We start from the raw sequence: 14343 nt of genomic DNA on the forward strand, positions 1-14343 counted from the left end.
ACTCTGTATACTTGGATGGAATTCCTTTAAATTATGTGCAACTTCCTTCCAAATAAGTAACATTTGGTTATTAAAACACCTACCAAAAATGCTTCATTGTGATTAGTATGAGGATGAAAGGCTAGCATACTTCAGAAGAAACCCATAATTGTTCATATCCTCATATTTCAAACATATAGTAGTTCATTTTTGGTGGCCAAGTGCAATGCTATCATTTGGACCTTGTGTTAACAACTTAGGTAAGTGGTTTGAAGAGTGGTTCTCTTTGTGGTAATTAACAACACCAGCCTCAAATTCCAAAGAAGAGGATTGAATGGCAGTGTCAAAATCTTTCTGAATCCTGTGGCAAAGTCCATTCACAAAGAACTACCAAATGGCTGTGTTGCAAAGTGACCATGTGTTTGAATTGCAGCATATATAAAACACACCTTTCTTGGGGCATACATTCAGTGCTGGTCATGGCTAACAAAACTTTGGTGCAATACCAAGATAATTATATTTGTTATTAACTTGTCTACATAGTACACAGAGGTTTTTTTGGCAATCATAGTTAACAGCATTTTCAATATCCTTTATACAGTTGTACATTGGAAGTCAAACATAATCCGTTCTGGAAGTCTATTCGACTTCCAAAATGTTCAAAAATCAAAGTGCGGCTTCTGATTGGCTGCAGGAGCCTTCTGATTGGCTGCAGGAAGCTCCTGCAGCCAATCAGAAGCTGCAGAAGCCCCGTCAGACGTTCGGGTTTCAAAAGAAAGTTCGCAAACCGGAACAATCACTTTGCAACGTTCAGGAGCCACACCATCCGAGTTCCAGGGCGTTTGGGATCCAAGGTATATCTTTTTATTTAGCTCAAAAGGGATAGAGCTGATCATAGAAGCAGAACATTGATCTCCATTCATGTATGTTAGATGCACACAGGGTTTACTACCGTACATTAATTTGAAGAAGGGGTTGTGTTTATGGCATATATGATGTGGGACAGATGTTTGTAAATCCTCTAGACACGCAGCAATTTGTTTATCCCACTTGAATTGCCTTGCAAGGTGTGTGAATAATACCATGGTGGTGGCTTCTCAAAAATAAAACATGAATAAAATGGATTGATGTGCGTTCAATGCTTCTGCTTCTCTATGGTTAATTTGGAGAAAATGAATGTTCTTCTGTTTTTGCACTGGAAAAGCTGATTTCCAAAACCTGAAAATTAAGCAGATGCTATTAGACCCAGGTGGCGCTGTGGTTAAACCACTGAGCCTAGGGCTTGCTGATCAGAAGGTCGGCGGTTCGAATCCCTGTGGCGGGGTGAGCTCCCGTTGCTTGGTCCAAGCTCCTGCCAACCTAGCAGTTCGAAAGCACGTCAAAAATGCAAGTAGATAAATAGGAACCGCTACAGCGGGAAGGTAAATGGCGTTTCCATGTGCTGCTCTGGTTTGCCAGAAGCGGCTTTGTCATGCTGGCCACATGACCTGGAAGCTGTACGCCGGCTCCCTCGGCCAATAATGCGAGATGAGCGCGCAACCCCAGAGTCGGTCACGACTGGACCTAATGATCAGGGGTCCCTTTACCTTTACCTTTATTAGTTGCTGAATACTTTCCCATTAGAAGGGGAAAGGATGCCCGGTCCTTGGAAGCTCTGCCACTGACCACTGAAATGCTTTTCAACTGCTTTTCTGGTTTCTGAAAATTAACGAATTACTCCCATATTTTAAGCCATATTTTGGAAGATTAGAAATATTTTAATTAAGATTCTCATCATGCCGAATTCTGTACTCAATACCAAATTGGCACTTTTTAAATTTTGCACAAGCGTAAAGAAGTGGGTGTAATTTCATCACATCACAATTTCTCCTGGAGTGAGATTTATCCCTGAATGTGAATCTTGGGATGCTTTAGATTTCTGTTCCAATTCTTTTTAAGTTGTGTGTTGAATTGCTTTGTTTTGTTGTACACTAGTTATGTAGATTTGTTAAACTTCGGTTTGTGCTGCAATGGTGCTTTCGTGTCTAATTAATTGTTTACCATCCATTTAAGGAAACCTGAAGCACAACGTTGGCTTTTTAAATTGAATTTAACTTTTAAGACTTAATTGCTGAATAAATGTATTTTGCCATTAGACTTTGGGATGCAAATGTATAGTGAAACCATCCCAATTCATGCTGCCTTGTGCTATGTAACTATAGACACACGATAGAGTTCACATTCCTACTCCATTGAGACTATTGGAAGATTCTTACTGTAATGTGAATGTTTGCAAAGCCTTGGAATTTAAAGTATAGGGGCATTGTAATTTTAATACAATCGGATGCTTACGTCTGTTTCCTGATGTGCTTATTATACTGTAATGTGCTGTAGATCTTTCTAGCAAAATGATATAATCTCCCTCCTGTTTCGTGTGGCAAGGGCAAGGAGAAAAGAGCATGAAGAGGCAACCAGGAATTTTATGTATAATTTGCTACTGCCACAAAATCATGAGGAAACTCAACTCTAAAAAAAAAAACATACTAATGTTTAGTCGAGGAAGTAGTATGGCCCCTGAGAACATTTGGATGAAACAAATATTTACCGGTACATATAGAGGGCGAGTAAAAAAAGGAATTGTACTTTCTGCAGAATCTCCTGCACCAATTGTCTGATTTTAGAAGCCAAGAAAGGAGAGGCGGCAGAGGCAAGGATATGGCCTCCACATGGGGCTTCCCTCTTCCCTTTGCAAGGCAGCAGCCAGGTATTGTGGCTATATACAATTTTGCATATACACACTGCATCTGAAACACAGCACAATATTTCCACAGCTGTCTCAACAGACATATCAAGAGTTTTCCCCCAGCCCAATCCAGAAATGCATCACTTCTCCATGTTGTTTAGAGAATAAAGAGAACTACTAAGTTTTAGATATTATTGAGGGTACATTAGAATTTTCTGGATTTTTGTTTTATCTATAAGAGATGCAAAACCTTATTAAGGGCAGTCTTGGACTCTACAGTGGTACCGCTACTTACGAATGTTTCTACTTACGAATGGAGCTCCGTCCGCCATCTTGGATGTGGTTTAGATAGGATTTTTTCTACTTACGATTTTTAGATAGGGTTGCTTCTACTTAACGAATTTTTTCTCCCAATGCATTCCCATGGGATTCGACTTGCAATTTTTTTCGACTTACAAATGTGCATTCGGAACGCATTAAATTCGTAAGTAGAGGTACCACTGTGCAATGGTTTTTAGAGATAGATACACATAGGGATGTTCCCAGAGCCATTTCTATCATCTGCCTGTTGCAAGCATCAAACACTTTACTGAAGTTTGCTTCCTTTTCCCCATCACATGTTTTTGAGAGTCTAGTCCTATTTAATGGTCTGAATAATGCACAAATCTCCACAGCTTCCATCATATGTTAGATTTCTTTTTTAAAAATGTTTTTTTTCTCATGAGTCTTCACACCCAAAAAATGTATCTTCAGCTTATTCACAGCAAAGTCTCGGAATGTGGCTTCCATAAGAGTAAAACCAGAGTCCTAATTACTGTGAGAGGAAGAATTACATCAAGAGGAATAGTCTTATCTTCAACATAAAGCCAATGAAAAGTTATTGGCTGGCATCCAAAGAACCACAAAGTGACTTGTGTGTGTACACAGCGGGCCACGCGTTCTTCCACATACACCACCACTCATGAAGGTTGGGACCTCTCTGTGGTAGTATCCAATTTTATAAGGCCTCTATAGTCAGAAATAATAAGCACATAACTGAAATGAAATCCTTTGTGTTAGCATATCAAGGATGGGGAGCCTCAGACCCGGGGGCAATGCAGCTTTCCAGGCCTCTCATATCTGGGCTTTTCCTGAGGCCCCACACCCTCCCAAACTGCACCTTCCTTTGATTCCTGCTCAAATGCTGTTCAATACTGCTTGTTTGCTAAATGGAGCACAAAGGAGTGGGAGAGTGTGAAGAAACCACAGAAGTAAAATTTGCATTTGCTCTGCCCCCTTTTGCATCTGACCAATGGTATGTGGCCCCTGAAATGATGTCCAGAAGGAAACATGGCCCCCAAACTGGGAAAAATTATCTGCTGGTGGATATGAGGATCCCTGAACTCTTGCAATAAAATTCTTGATATTTCTTTTCTCCACCTTGAGCTGCTTTGCATGCATGAAGGAACTATGTGCTGCACTGGATAATGTGCACTAGAAAATATTCTCAAAAATGATTTACAGTAGTGCTACAAGAAACAAGAATGTGTAGTCTATTTACCCAAATGAAACCATGCACTGATGTTAATCTAAATCAAGTGTTAATAGGCTCCAACTGCGACTGAACGCTGAACGCGGACAGAGTTGTTTGTGTTAGATACCACACAGCTTGTTGCTATTCCAGTGTGGAAAATACACACACACACACACACACACACACACACCAAATTTCCCTATAATAGTTGGGATGACTGCTCTTCCAATGAGTGGCATTTGCCAGAGTGTAATAAATACAGAGGAAATTCCAGTTGACACGGATAGAGTATTTATAGCTCAGGACATGATGGAATTTAAAAGCATGAGAATTTTAAGGAACATTACTCATGGAGTAAATATAGTTCCAGTGATAGACACTGCATAAAAGGAAGGCAAGAAGTAACTTTGTCAAAAAAAAGAAAAGAAGGAACTTTGTCGTTTTGTCATCTCTCTGGAATAGAACAGAAATTACTAATCACTTTAGCCTTACTATGTTGTGGTGGGTTTCAAAGCACATGTGAAAGCTACGTAAGCGCTATCGGATTTAGTAATGACACTTGTGGATTCCCAATGGAATTTATGTAGGACAGCTGTTATAACATAGCTTTAAAACTCTTCTATGGGAACTTATCAGGGATTCCTCTGTGGGAAGACAGGTAACAAAGCCAGGTCTGTGACAGAGTTGCAAGCATTGTGCTGATCGTTTACTCAGCGATATCTCTAAATCTGCCACAATACATTGAATCTCCAGAACAGCAAATCCTTGCTGATCTAATTGACTGTGGGTTTCTTACATAGTTTCATGTGAGCATAAAGACTGTTCACAAGAACAGTACAGTAAATCAAAAAAATCTTAGTGCTTGGATGTCACTCACAACTTCTGAACACGGCTACCTACCTGTAACTAGAACTTCTGAATGTTTAAGATTTGGTCTGTCCCATAGCATATATTTGAATACCTGACTGATGTTAGATCAACGCTGATATGTTTGTTCTCTTAGTATGTATTAAAACATCAAATGAATAATCAAATGAACAGGTCACTGCAGCAAGCTAACCTAAAAGTAGGTTGCTGGTACCCATGCTGTGTTGCCTGGTATTGAACGCCAGGATAGATTTATGCAAGAGAATAGAAAGGAGAATTAGGGATATGGCAGAAGATTGGTGGACAAAGTTGTGGAATAGAATTCCCTTATTCTGTTAGAGCCCTATGTTGTGAGTTCTTCCAATTTAGATTCTATTGAGCATCTAACTCATGGGTAGGCAAACCAAGAGGCCCGAGGGCCAGATCCGGCCCAATCGCCTTTAAATCCGGCCCGCAGACGGTCCGGAAATCAGTGTGTTTTTACGTGAGTAGAATGTGTGCTTTTATTTAAAATGCATTTCTGGGTTATTTGTGGGGCATAGGAATTCGTTCCCCCCCCCCAAAAAAAATAGTCCGGCCCCCAACAAGGTCTGAGGGACAGTGGACCGGCCCCCTGCTGAAAACGTTTGCTGACCCCTGATCTAACTTGTGTAGAAGGGGAATGGTTCAAGTTGGGGAAAGTGCAACTTCAAAGATAGGTGTAGATGTATTCCTATGCTGTAGGAGTGCTCATTGGCTCAGAGCTTTATGAATGAAGTGGTTAAGGAAATGGAAATTATGATAAACTAATATGTATTGGAGCCTGCAGTGTTCCCCTGGACACTACTTTGCTTGCACAGTCTGCCTCCACCTATTACCCCCAATTTCCTTCTCACACCACAGCCCCTGCCCCATATCCTAGGCCTTTCTGGTGGGTCTCAGGAGAGACTTTCAGCAGTGAGCAAGGAATTACAATAGGAAGGAATTGTGAATTATTTTTATGCAAGCATAGTTGCACCATTGCTATGTTGAATGCAGCCAAAGGCCCCCAGTGTGGAGCTATATTTTAACCTTATAATGTGCTAAAAGGCAGTTATACGGGTGAAAGGAAAGTCAATGCCACTGGGATGGAGGCTTAACCTGTTCCTCATTTATTTTTCTAGCTTCATTTTGGACTGTGTCTTGCAGCATATTTGGATGATTAGAACTTGCTCTTGCAGATAAAGATCATCTAGTTTCCCTCTCTTATCTAAATCCTGCCAACATCTTGGTGAATCACTGAGAACTTAGTGATGATCATTATTCCACGGTCGAGTTTATAAAACATACGCTGTCATTTTGCTAAGAAATGAGAAGTGAAAGGTATGCCAGGATTCCTCATCATAGTGGAAAAGGCCTATCTAATGTATGATAGTTTCCCAGCCTAACTTTTGAACATTTTCTGTATGCGCTAAACCATGAATGGGAAATCAGTGGCAATCTCTAAGTTGCTGGACTGCAGCTTCCATCATCCCCGGTCATTGGCCATGCTCTCTTGGGGCTAATGGGAAATGGAATTGAGCAAGAACGGGAGGGCCAGAGGTTTTCCATCCCTGGACAACACAGATCCTTGGTAGACCAGATCGTTATCCAGTGAGATGCATCAAGTTGTTCCTTGAGATCTGACCCCCATACAAACCTAAGTGAATCCTGGGATGAAAACTGCATTTATAAAAGTAGGGAGCATGTGATCCATAACATTTCACCCTGGGTGCCCTGCATAGCAAGGCACTCAAAGTTGTATCTGTTGTATCTGTTGTATCTCCAGTTCCTTTGTTACTTCCACAATCTGTCAAACTCTTAACCAAAACAAAAAATAACTAAATTCCTTCCAGTAGCACCTTAGAGACCAACTAAGTTTGTCATAGGTATGAGCTTTCGTGTGCATGCACACTTCTTCAGATACACTCTTAACCAGTTCAAGCCAGTTAAAATGGTTCAGAGTGATATGGTTCTTCTCCCCCACAAACAAACCAAACCAAACACCAATAGAAATTAAGGGCATTCATGTTCTGAAAGGGTGAAAATAGCTTTTAAAAAAACTTTAGTTCACCGGCAGATGGCAGTAGAGCAGGATTTTCAAGCTATTTCAGAGCAAGCCACATTTTGTTTTGTCTAGATAAGGTGTTTCGACACACAAGCATTTTTTCAGCTATAATAGCAGCTGTAGAAAATGGAAGAAAAGCAGTAAAATTAAAGATACCCACTCCATTTTTAAAGGCATCATCGACTCTTCTCATATTCCACAATGAGTTAATATGACAATAGGAGACAACATACTTAAGTTGTGTCAAAGTAGAATCCTATGACTCCTTCAGTTCAATGGGTCTTACTTCCGAGTAAGCATATAGGATTTCACCGTTAAGTCACAAAGTACTGATTTCATTTATATTCCGCCTTTTCTCCAAGGAGTTCACGGGGGCACATCTGGTCCCCACCCTCTTTATTCTTACAACAGCCTTGCAAGGTAGTTTAGGACTGTCTCAAGGAGTCCAAATGGATTTCTACTTTTTAAATAAAGGCAGTATTTTTAATAGTGATATTTCAAAGGAGGAAAAAGCCCACCCCACAACTCATGTTCCTTTTTACACAGAATTCTGCAGTCTGTCAGTTTGGACGATTTCCCATGGTGTTCTTGAAGACAATGAGCACAGGCTACACGTATAACAAAACTATTTTTTTCTCTTTGGTCATTGGAGGAGATTAATATCAAGCTACCTAGCGGCAAAAATGTTAAGGGTGCTTCTAAAGTTTTACGTAGTCTCATCCTCATTGAAATGCCATCCCATATTTTTGCACCCTCTTCCCCCAATTTAATCCAAGCATATATTTTCTACATTTGTAAGTCGGTGTTGTTTTACTGGATTTCCCCCAGAAACAACAAATCCAGATTAAATGGGAAAATAGAACAGAACAGCATTTGGATGAGAGGATGTTGTGTGGAAGCTGTGCAAAACCTGCATGCCCACAATAAACGGCCACCTGGAAGGACCCTAAGTGTTTAATATTTTACTATTTATTTGAGGAATGTATACCACCACTTCATAAAAATATATCAGAAGTATATAAGTATAAGACAATAAAACAGACTGTAGCGGAAGCCAGTTGTGTAAGAGTCATACCAGGCTTCCCATCCTCCATCCAGGCAAACAAGGCATCGTCCTGCCAGAGATGGAAAGAAGATAAAAGTCCCTACCAGAGAAGAATGACAGATAAAGTTGATGGATTATGTCCAAATGGCTAAAATAACTGGAAGAATTAGAAACTAGAAACCGGGAAGACCAAAATACGAATAAGGAATGGGGAAAATTTATAACTTATCTTAAAGACCATTGAAAACAGTTAAAAATCGTTAGTAGGATGTCCACAAACTTGACATGAGTCAGCAGTGTGATGCAGCAGCTAAAAAAGCCAATGCAGTTCTGGGCTGCATCAATAGGAGTATAGCATCTAGATCAAGGGAAGTAATAGTACCACTGTATTCTTCTCTGGTCAGACCTCACCTGGAGTACTGTGTCCAGTTCTGGGCACCGCAGTTCAAGAAGGATACTGACAAGCTGGAACGTGTCCAGAAGAGGGCAACCAAAATGGTCAAAGGCCTGGAAACGATGCCTTATGAGGAACGGCTTAGGGAGCTGGGTATGTTTAGCCTGGAGAAGAGAAGGTAAAGGGGTGATATGATAGCCATGTTCAAATATATAAAAGGATGTCATATAGAGGAGGGAGAAAGGTTGTTTTCTGCTGCTCCAGAGAAGCGGACACGGAGCAATGGATTCAAACTACAAGAAAGAAGATTCCACCTAAACATTAGGAAGAACTTCCTGACAGTAAGAGCTGTTCGGCAGTGGAATTTGCTACCAAGGAGTGTGGTGGAGTCTCCTTCTTTGGAGGTCTTTAAGCAGAGGCTTGACAGCCATCTGTCAGGAATGCTTTGATGGTGTTTCGTGCTTGGCAGGGGGTTGGACTGGATGGCCCTTGTGGTCTCTTCTCTTCCAACTCTATGATTCTATGATTGGAATATAGCTTGTAGTGACACAATTTTGGACACAAGAGACCTCCCAGTACGTTTCCGAGCACAATTCAAAGTGTTGGTGCTGACCTTTAAAGCCCTAAACGACCTCGGTCCAGTATACCTGAAGGAGCGTCTCCACCCCCATTGTTTAGCCCGGACACTGAGATCCAGCGCTGAGGACCTTCTGGCGGTTCCCTCACTGCGAGAAGCAAAGCTACAGGGAACCAGGCAGAGGGCCTTTTTGTTAGTGGTGCCCGCCCTGTGGAACGCCCTCCCATCGGAGGTCAAGGAGATAAACAACTACCTGACATTTAGAAAACACCTAAAGGAAGCCCTGTTTAGGGAAGTTTTTAATCTGTGATATTTTAATGTATTTTGGTATTTGTTGGAAGCCGCCCAGAGTGGCGGGGGAAACCCAGCCAGATGGGCAGGGTATAAATGAATAAATAAATAAAGTAACAACAACAACAACAACAACAACAATGGAGAGGTGAAAGATTTGGATTATCATAAAAGATGCAGGAGGAAATGGGACCCACAAAGGGGAGGAAGGGAAGTCCAGGAGATTCCTTGGAATCTCATTTTTATGTTGTATGTTGGATATTTGACTGTAAAATTTTAATCTGAAAAACCTGGTTAATACATTTTATAAAACAAACAAACAAACACAAGGCATTGTCATAGTCCAAGAATGCAGTCCATCAAAAGTACTTGAGGAGGGTGTGGAGCAGGACCAGTGAGACATGCAGTCTGCAGAGGGGGGATGGAGAGTCTTCCTGGTGAGCTCAATTTGACCCCTGGACCTGAGGTTCCCCATCTCGGTCTTGGTGGAAATCATTCTGTCCACTAGTGTACCATGACCATCAGATCAGGAATTACTCCAATATGCTGGTCCCTGCTCTGTATGACAAAGCCTTGGCCCAGGTTGTTTTTCAGACAGGCATCCTGCTCTTACTCTACTTTGGTCTCCATTTTGAAGTATTGTACTGGAACAACAAGTGGGACCCTCTCACAGAGAAGACACAAGAAACCCAGGAAGCACACCTAGTCGCCTTAACAAAGACCTATACTATTATAGCAATGTCACCTATGCTTGCCAAGGAGATACAAACTGCTGATTTATGCAAGTATTTAATAGCAGCTTGCCAAGAATGTCAGCACCCTTTTCAAAAGGAATCTTCTTTTGTGTCTTTTGATATTTAAAGAGCTGTAATTACAATGGCAAAGCTTTGAATTCTTCTCTCCCCCCCCACCCCCCTTTCCCTTTCCCCCTTATACACATTAATTTATGGGGTCCAATCCAACATTACAGACAAGCTAATGAAAGAACCACACGTTCCTTTTATATTTTGTTTCTTTTATAGTTTCATTTGTGTGGATAAATGCAAAAGAGTTAATGCTATAAATAAGTATAATGGTGTATCTCTCTCCTCAATTGCTAGTTGTTGATGCTGAAGTCCTGCATAATAGGGGGGGGGGAATTGAACTGAATTTAAAATCTTCATCTCTGCTCTATTTTTCTCTTATTTCAAAAGATTCATCTACTCTGTTTAAGCGTTACTCCCGGTTCTTTCCTTTATACTAGTGGCTCATGATACTATTTCCTTCTTTTTGTTTGTGTATTTTTAGCAGTGTAATAAAAACCGAACTTGCAAGACAGAGTAACCACCTTTCCCCCTTTTACGTGTATCCAAAAGTAGGTTAGTGTATCCAAAATTACATTACTGTGTTTCTTAAAACTGGTCAGGGCTGGCAAAAGAGGATCAGTCATATTTCAGGGAAGGAGGAAATTCCTGCTCTGAGATCCTCACTTCAGAGAGTGCGGTCCTTGCAGGAGGCGCTACAGCCAATTGAATTCCACACTGTGAACTGCTGTTCTGTGAGGTGAAGACCTTGGGTGCCAAACTACACACAACTGGACCTCCTAACAAAATTCAACTCTTTTAAAATAACTGCAAATGGACACAGATTTGCCAGGTTGCACTGTTAACACTTTCCCCTCTTTGTCATTATCCAACTTTAAATCATCCCCTCAGAAAATTGCTATTAACTCTGGTGGGTAGAAACATCACCTTTTAATGCGCCCTTTTCCCAAGAAAGGTTTAAAGACACACTTAATAGCAGGCATAGGCAAACTCCGGCCCTCCAGATGTTTAGGACTACAATTCCCATCATCCCTAGCTAACAGGACCAGTGGTCAGGGATGACGGGAATTGTAGTCCCATAACATCTGGAGGGCCGGAGTTTGCCTGTGCTGCTCAATAGGGTTGCTGCAGGAAGCCAGTTATGTTTCTCTCACACATATGCACCATGGCTGCTTGAAACAAGTTTAACACTTGGTTGTAGGGGCATTTCCAAACAACCTCTTTTCTGAGCGTTCATTCTGATTTGTTTTCAAGGAAGGTTAGATGACATTGAGTCAAAACAAATATTATTCCATACTTCCCAGGGCATTTCTCGTTCACTTTCCTTCTTGCAAGAAGTCTGATCTTTTGGAAAAGTGAGTTTGTTGGGCAAAACCTCCCAATCAGCTATAACTGCACAACCAGAATTTGCTGACATGTGATTTTGCATCCCTCCTGAAAATAGCAAATACAGTATTGTCTAGAACTGACCTAGGTTGTAGAAGTTCTACTTGTGGGAATTCTGCACCGCATGGAGTCTGACTTTTAATTCATTTTAACTGCATTGCATACACAAAATCAATAGGAATCAGGGAGTTGAACGCTCGTTTAACGAAATGCGAAGAGCCGTCTGTGAATCTACTCCTATACACAGAGACAGAAAGGAAGATCTTGCTTAGCTTGTATATGGGGGTGGGGTTTAAAGTAATGCTCTTTAGTGTGCACAATCCAAAAAAGGCATCATTAAACGGTTTGATCAGGATCAGGATCAGAACAAGGAAAAATGCAAGTTCTTTCCTTCCTACTGCTTTGTTTCCGTGTTGTTTTCAGAATACATTGATAAATGCATCTGTGTTTTAGGATGCTGTGTTGGCTGGGGCCAATGGGTGTGGTTTTTTTAGTACAGAACATCTGGAGGGCAGCAGGTTGGCAAAAGCTGATGCCAACAGACAAACACTAGACTAGAGCTAGAAGCCTCAACAAACAAGTTCTTTCCTGCTTCCCTCTTCTCTTTTTCTTTCTTGAGACCCAGGCAAGTCTTTCTCAGGGTGCTCCAGCTCCTCCCAACCCAACCCCTGATAGTTTATTTTGTTTGCTTGTTAAATTTCTAGTCTTTCCTACATTGACTGATGGTCCCAGAGCAGGTTGCATCATAGCAAACTAAAGCGTAAAGCCATATCATCAAATTCATAGAAAGAACAGGAGCAACTTATCAGATGATAAAGAAGAGGACTGTGATAAACAGTAGGAAGAACTTCCTGATGGTCCATGCTGCTTGGCAGGGGAAGAGGCTTGTCTCAATAGGTGGTGGCCTCTTCTTCATCAGAGGTCTTTAAGCAGAGGCTGGATGGCTACCTCTTAGGGATGCTGCAGCAGCTAATTCTCTGCACCATCAGGGCGTTGGACTGCATGACTTTTGAGGTGCCTGACTATGGTTCTGTGAGAAATGACATGAATCTTTGCAGTTTAACATGAATGTGATTCCTGCAGATATTTCCTAATAAGCATATATACTGTTGAATCTTTTAACTCCACCATTGGTAGGTGATTAATTAGCTCCTCAGTGTACGAGGAAAAAAATAGAGAAGTAACAAAAGTGATATTGCTTTTTGGGAAGCTAGTGTGATCCCCTCCTCGCCCCTCCCACCTTTGTCATCTGTTTTATGCAGATGCCATCCATTGTCTTTGACAGTCAATTCACTTGTGAAACGAAACAGTTCTCCGTCTAGACATTGCTGTATTATTTGTAGTCACCTAGGTGAGAATCAGGCCATTTTCATTAATGTTAATTAGTATTTAATAGGTCTCATTTTATAGTCTAAGGGTTTTGGCTATTAAAAGATTAGAAAGAAGTACCTTTTGTTCTGCACTTCAGAAGCTCAATTTTTTAATATGCAAGAACTGAAGGGTAGACTTGAAGCAAAAGGTTAGCTCCTTCTTTGAAGTAAACAACAAATGATACAATGCAGAGAAACTGTTCCGCATGATGGATCTTGCATTCCCACATGGAAAGCCTGTTCCACCCCACCCACCTGTCTACCATTTTGCACAGGAATCTTGCACAAAGAGAAGTTCACTAAATCCAGAGAATATGGCTTGCAAGTGTCAGCTCTTTTCACAGTTAATTGTTCTCCTACATAAATTTCACATTGCACTGTGAATTGTGTGTGTATCACTGTTCAGAGAAGCACAGGCTTGTTTATTATCTTGGACTCACGGCCTTGTGGCGCACAGTCTCTATGAACAAGGTGATCCCGAAAGCACTATTCATATTGTTGTTTCATGCTTTTTTGCAATTCCTTTCAGCCTAGCTGGGTGATGGATGTGATCGGCACTTGCAGCTTTTCTAAGGTGGTGAAGTTCATTGATACCACAGGACTTGAAAGCAGAAAGAGAAAACCAGCAGGTCTGGATTTCAGGAGAACTGATCAGTTACTCTGGCGCAGGAATCTGGGACTGCCTTCATGCCTGTGTCTGCCTCCTTATAACACCTGCTTAAGGTGCTGCTGTTCTTGGCATCCATCTGTCTCGAGAGACAATGGAGTGAGCCTCAGGGGATGAAGTCAAAGTGTTCCATTAGCAGCACTAAAGTAATCTCCTCTGGGGCACAGGCCTGGGCAGTATGTATGGAGGTCCTGGGCTGCCCAGATGACAAGACTCCTCTCTCAGCCTCGCTGATGTGGTCCAAAGGAAAGCAGAGCAATATATTTGGCACCAGCTTGGCTGCAGGAGTTGACAGAGAGAGGCGTACAAGGTGCCGTACAACCATCTTAGGTACTCCACTTTGGATTTGTATAGGGTTTACTCCTTAGCCTTTTCTTCTCCTGAAGATATCCCACAAGGCAGTGGAGGTTAAGAACCAGAGTTTTACCTATCCTTTCCAGGTGGATGAGCCCCACCTGCCCCTCACTACAGCATGTGCAGAAACCACCTTCTTGACTGTTGGACTCAGTATTGGTCTTGTCTGCTCAATCCTCCAGAGCCTATCTTCACATGCAGGGGAAGTCCCTAACTCACTGAGGGTTTGAGACCCATCAGCTACCCTCACCTGATTTAGCCAGCCAGTCAAAGCCCCCCCCCCCAGAGTGTGGCTGCTGTCACTACCCCT

This window comes from Zootoca vivipara, chromosome 8 (genome assembly GCF_965207765.1).
Source record: "Zootoca vivipara chromosome 8, rZooViv2.hap1.1, whole genome shotgun sequence".
In the NCBI taxonomy this organism is placed as follows: domain Eukaryota; kingdom Metazoa; phylum Chordata; class Lepidosauria; order Squamata; family Lacertidae; genus Zootoca; species Zootoca vivipara.